The sequence below is a fragment of the Salvelinus alpinus genome, chromosome 23, assembly GCF_045679555.1.
Source record: "Salvelinus alpinus chromosome 23, SLU_Salpinus.1, whole genome shotgun sequence".
Taxonomy (NCBI): Eukaryota; Metazoa; Chordata; class Actinopteri; order Salmoniformes; family Salmonidae; genus Salvelinus; species Salvelinus alpinus.
The window spans coordinates 21,955,533-21,961,773 of NC_092108.1; positions in this window are offsets into that span (position 1 = coordinate 21,955,533).

A 6,241-nucleotide genomic window follows, 5' to 3' on the forward strand; every position below is an offset into this window, starting at 1 on the left:
CCCCTCCATGCATGAGAGGATTTCTGTAATGAAAAATTCAACAGCTCCCACAATCTAGAGCTGTGAAGATTGCAAGGATTGCCTCGCGAATGCCCCCTCCCTCTATAACAGCCATGGTAGCACCCCGGGTGTGCTAGTTCCTGCTCTAGGGGAAACCACTGCTGAGAGGGAGAGGATACTGCTGCTTCTTACTACACCTTCTTAAAGCAATTGAGCGGGACCTTAAGCGCAACAAATGCATAAAATACTGTATGAATTGGATGTAACATATCATACGAATTGCACCAAAAAAAGGAGGTAACATACAGGAAATGGATGACGTAGTAGACGATTGTGCAACATTTTCAGGGACCCGTTTTGGTTCGTGAGCAGTACTTTCAAAGCTACTGGCTGAAATTATACAAAACTTGTATAACGCATCTTGAATACAGTAACAGAGGAGCAAACACAGAGAAATAGAATGGACGTCCCCATTCAAGTCAATGATGGCATAATGGGTGGACCGGTAGTCATTTTGAGTGAACCCATTGGAGCAAAGCAGGAAGTAAAAACAGGAAGTAAAAGTAGGAAGTGTACCCATCAATCTGTGCTGTGATTTGTTGATTCAGCTCAACTGACATTACAAAAATACATTCCATTATATGAGCCACATCAGTTAACATAATTTGAATGAACATTCTACATTACATCCAAGATGGATGGAACCAATATACACAGGCAGGTTGGAAAGCAAAGGCTAGCTTTTTCAAACAGAAATGTGCATCCTGTAGCACAAACTCAAAAAAGTTCTGGGACACTGTAAAGTCCATGGAGAATAAGAGCACCTCCTCCCAGCTGCCCACTGCACTGAGGCTAGGAAACACTGTCACCACTGGTAAATCCGCAATAATTGAGAATTTCAGTAAGCATTTTTCTATGGCTGGCCATGCTTTCCACCTTGCTACCCCTACCCCGGTCAACAGCCCTGCGCACCCCACAGCAACTTGCCCAAGCCACCTCATTTCTCCATCACCCAAATCCAGATAGCTGATGTTCTGAAAGAGCTGCAAAATCTGGACCCCTACAAATCAGCCGGGCTAGACAATCTGGACCCTCTATTTCTAAAATTATCTGCCGAAATTGTTGCAATCCCTATTACTAGCCTGTTCAACCTTTCTTTCGTATCGTCTGAGATTCCCATAGATTGGAAAGCTGCCATGGTCATCCCCCTCTTCAAAGGGGGAGACACTCTAGACCCAAACTGCTACAGACCTATATCTATCCTACCCTGCCTTTCAAACGTCTTCGAATGCCAAGTTAACAAACAGATCACCGACCATTTCGAATCCCACCGTACCTTCTCCGTTATGCAATGTGGTTTCTGAGCTGGTCATGGGTGCACCTCAGCCATGCTCAAGGTACTAAACGATATCATAACCGCCATCATCGACCTGGCCAAGGCTTTCGACTCTGTCAATCACCACATTCTTATCAGCAGACTCAACAGCCTTGGTTTCTCAAATGACTGCCTCGCCTGGTTCACCAACTACTTCCCAGACAGAGTTCAGTGTGTCAAATTGGAGGGCCTGTTGTCCGGACCTCTGACAGTCTCTATAGGGGTGCCACAGGGTTCAATCCTCGGGCCGTCTCTTTTCTCTGTACACATCAATGATGTCGCTCTTGTTGTTGGTGATTCTCTGATCCACCTCTACGCAGATGACACCATTCTGTATACTTCTGGCCCTTCGTTGGACACTGTGAACTAACCTCCAGACGAGCTTCAATGCCATACAACTCTCCATCCGTGGCCTCCAACTGCTCTTAAATGCAAGTAAAACTAAATGCATGCTCTTCAACCGATCGCTGCCCACACCTGCCCGCCCGTCCAGAATCACTACTCTGGACGGTTCTGACTTAGAATATGTGGACAACTACAAATACCAGCTTACTCTAGGAGGGGTGCGTCACTTGACTGGGTTGAGTCACTGACGTGATCTTCCTGTCCGGGTTGGCAAACCCGCCCCCCCCCCACCCCCCCACTTGGGTTGTGCTGTGGGGGAGATCTTCTTGGGCTATACTCGGCCTTGTCTCAGGATGGTAAGTTGGTGGTTGAAGGTATCCCTCTAGTGGTGTGGGGGCTGTGCTTTGGAAAAGTGGGTGGGGTTATATCCTGCCTGTTTGGCCCTGTCTGGGGGTATCGTCAGACGGGGACACAGCGTCTCCTGATCCCTCATATCTCAGCCTCCAGTATTTATGCTGCAGTAGTTTGTGTCGGGGGGCTAGGGTCAGTCTGTTATATCTGGAGTATTGCTTCTGTCTTATCCGGTGTCCTGTGTGAATTTAAGTATGCTTTCTTTTTCTTTTCTTTCTCTTGAAGGACCTGAGCCCTAGAACCATGCCTCAGGACTACCTGGTCTGATGACTCCTTGCTGTCCACAGTTCACCTGGCTGTGCTGCTGCTCCAGTTTCAACTGTTCTTCTTGCGGCTATGGAACCTTGACCTGCTGTTTTCAACTCTCTAGAGACAGCGGTAGAGATACTCTGAATGATCGGCTATGAAAATGTCAGTTGGTTTTACTCCTGAGGTGCTGACCTGTTGCACCCTCGACAACCACTGTGATTATTATTTGACCCTGCTGGTCATCTATGAACATTTGAACATCTTGGCCATGTTCTGTTATAATTTCCACCTAGCACAGCCAGAAGAGGACTGGCCACCCCTCATAGCCTGGCTCCTCTCTAGATTTCTTCCTAGGTTCTGGCCTTTCTAGGGAGTTTTTCCTAGCCACCGTGCTTCTACACCTGCATTGCTTGCTGTTTGGGGTTTTAGGCTGAGTTTCTGTACAGCCCTTTGTGACATCAGCTGATGTAAGAAGAGCTTTATAAATACATGAGATTTTTATATTCATTACATGTATGTGTAAATACACACGTTTGCATTAGATCCATGAACACACTCAAACCCCCTCTACTCATCCCATAATTATTGCTTTGGATTACTGATCTGATGAACTTCAAAACAGTCATAAATACAATGTCAGTGTACCCACATGTTCAGTTACACTGTACCAGCCGATGTAATTACTATGAAAATATAGTCAAGCCAAGTGTGACCACTATCTTCCTCCCTCCCACTGTGACGTCCCTAGGCTACGACTCTTCTCACTGATGGTGTTATTTTCTCAGTCTGAGACACACAGGCGCACTCACACACTCTTGCACGCCCGCACACACACACTCGCATGCACACTGTTAGTCTACACCTGTTGTTTATGAAGCATGTGAACGAATACTATTATATTTGTCTCTCTCTCTCTGGTATTCTGTCTGTCCGGTGGAGACCGAGGTGCAACATGCACACTCCCCCTCCTGACTCCTCTTTGCATGCGGATATGTAGGGTCATCTGAATAATCCTCAGATGACCCGACACCTCTGTGGGAATGAAATGTGGTTGCGTGTGCATTTGTGACCATGCGTGTGTGCATCAGAGCCAGTAAACTGACACAATGCAGCGCATGACTGATCAAAGTGTGCTGGAATAACGTCTACTTTTCATTTGAATAGCTTTTCCACGTGTCTGTAAGGCAAAGAATTAGGGGAGTGAAGTTACACTTTGTCCCTAATCCTCCCCTCATCGTTTCCTCCTGTCCGGTGTATGCTTTACCATCTCCTGTGAATGTCAAACACTTACGGAATTTAACATTTAGAATTCTCTCACAAACGGAATTATATTTTCATTATCACTTTAACCAAGCTGTCTGAAACCATTTATTAAAATTTAGGCCAGGGGGGAACCGTGAGGGCCTTCTACGCCTTCAGAGAAGGCCTAAGGATTTTTTAAAACTATAAATGTCGTTTGAATTTATATTTAATCTTTTCAAAACTATTTCAAATGTATTCTAATTTTATTTTTAAATGATATTCTGATTAAATCTCTTCGATTTGTGTTGGAAAGGGTTAACACTGAAAATATGTTTTTACCTACATTCATACAGTTTCTTTACTATGTCCAGTTTGCTAATTATCCCTGAAATGAAAGCTAGACAGTCAAGGAGGAATTTTCTTTCTTCACATTTTGACAGTGAGGAAATAACAAACTGTCAATGAGGCCCTCAGGACATTGTTGAAGACCGACTGCAGCCCATGTGAGAATTTGTTTGACACCCCTGAGCTATATAAAAGGCATGTGCCATTCAATTTATGAAGGCCTTCTCGAAGGCCAAAATAGCGAGTAGTAGTTTTCCGACAGTCTAGCTAGCCAGTAAGCTAGTAGTGGCTGCAGCAGCTGTTATCGAAAAAGATGCCATTTTCAAGATTAGCTTTAAACAAATTAAGTTTCAAATGATTATCATCTGGTGAGTGGAACCGTGTTTTATTTATTGCTGCTCGATTGCTGTTTGTAGCTATCTTTTTGAAAATAGATTGTGTGTGAAACATTTTCCACTTAAACTTTAGATCACCGGTTAGGCTACTTTATGTGCTGAATGTGAAAAATATGTTTGCAAATGGAAATATTTTCACATTTCGATTGGGAAATGCTTAGTCTAATGGTAATTTTTTTGTATTCTTATGTGATTGGGACCTACTGGCTTATTATGTCTGAGTGAATGGGCTGCTTATCTTTCAACTTCATGCTGTGTGTGACTGCTGTCTTTCTATCGACCCTATGTGTTTTACAAAAAGTCTGCTCTCCTACATGGTGATAGTGATTGCGTTAGGCTACCATAGGTTGTGTAAGCTGTGTGGTTGTTGTTGCTGGTAGCATTATCTGTACGGGTGCTGTGTCTGTGAGTGGAAGCCAGTAGCATGGCTCAGCCTCAGGCCTTTTTTATTCAGTTGGGCGCATTAGGTGATGTTATGTTTCCTGTTATTATACTTGATTTTTGAGTTTGGTACAATGTGTTGTAAGATTTTCTTTCCACACTTTTTTGTTCTAGGTAGAACCATTTGGGGTTCCACGTGGAACCCTCTGTGGAAAGGGTTCTAAGTGGGACCCAAAATGGTTCTTCTAGGAACCAAAGGGTTCTACCAGGAACCAACAAAGGTATTTCAAAGGGTTCTCCTATTGGGACAGCCAAACAACACTTTTAGGTTCTAGATAGCACCTTAATTTCTAAGAGTATAGGTCCAATAGCCAATGTTCCCAACTGATTTAGGTCATGCAGGTAAAGTGTGCAGTAAAACTTTTTGAGAAGGAAGGGATGTCAGTATTACCACAGACTCTTTGCTGTAGGGGCCGATTCCAATTTAGGAAATTATGCCTTTCTTACGCTCGCCTTTCCTACTCACAGTAGTTGGTATTCAGACTTACCTTGTGCAGGTGCGTAACGGGCTTTGAAGGCGGGGTTCCCTTGGGCCCCTGAATAAATGTAATTCAACCTCTGAAAACTCTCCCACTTGCTGGGCAACATATTTTGTCGTGGCCTTTTCATTCAATACGGTTGTCATCTTAAACCATCCCTTTAAATATGGTGTACCTCTAATTAGAATTCTATCGACAGATTAGAATACATTGATAGAACGGGTTAAGAAAATAGGGATCAATGAAAGTAATCCATCTAAATATATGCATATTAGTTTCCGTTTCAGCACCAACTGGTAGATGTAAAAATACTCTGATTTTGTAGATTATTTAGGCTCATTTTAGGGTTAGGGAAGTACTGTATGTATGAATCATTAAAGAAATATGTTTGGAGAGCCTTTATGCACAACATATATTGATGGGTTCAAAATACAGTGCTATGATTCATCCTGAAAGTTGTCATATTCAAGTTCAATCCATTAAATATTGGAAGTTGGAAAGAAGTATACAATAGGGGTGGTCCTGTAAATCTACCCTAATTTTCACTAATTATGGAACTGTATGACAACGTTCCATTCGTTGTGAACCGATATTCAGTTTGCTTCCATATGGTTGGTTTCGCATTCATCTCCAGGGATCATAAGGAATAATCATTTAAAACAATTGCTATGTATTTACAATCCCCTTCTCCAACCGGATTACTAATTTACCTAGCTCATATCAATAGCTCTTATCAATGTATACATTACAGTGCATAGAGAATGCTGTTATTTCAATAAGAACGTAGATGCTTTTCCCACGTGATACCGGCAGGTTCGCTCAACCTTAGTCATGGTTTCCTTACTATATGTGGTGGAATTATGAGGGAATTAAATCAATGTCAGAATACGGCTTATCTGTAGACACACCACCGCCACACCTTCATTTCTTAATTCTCCACCCCGAATGAATAGCGGGTA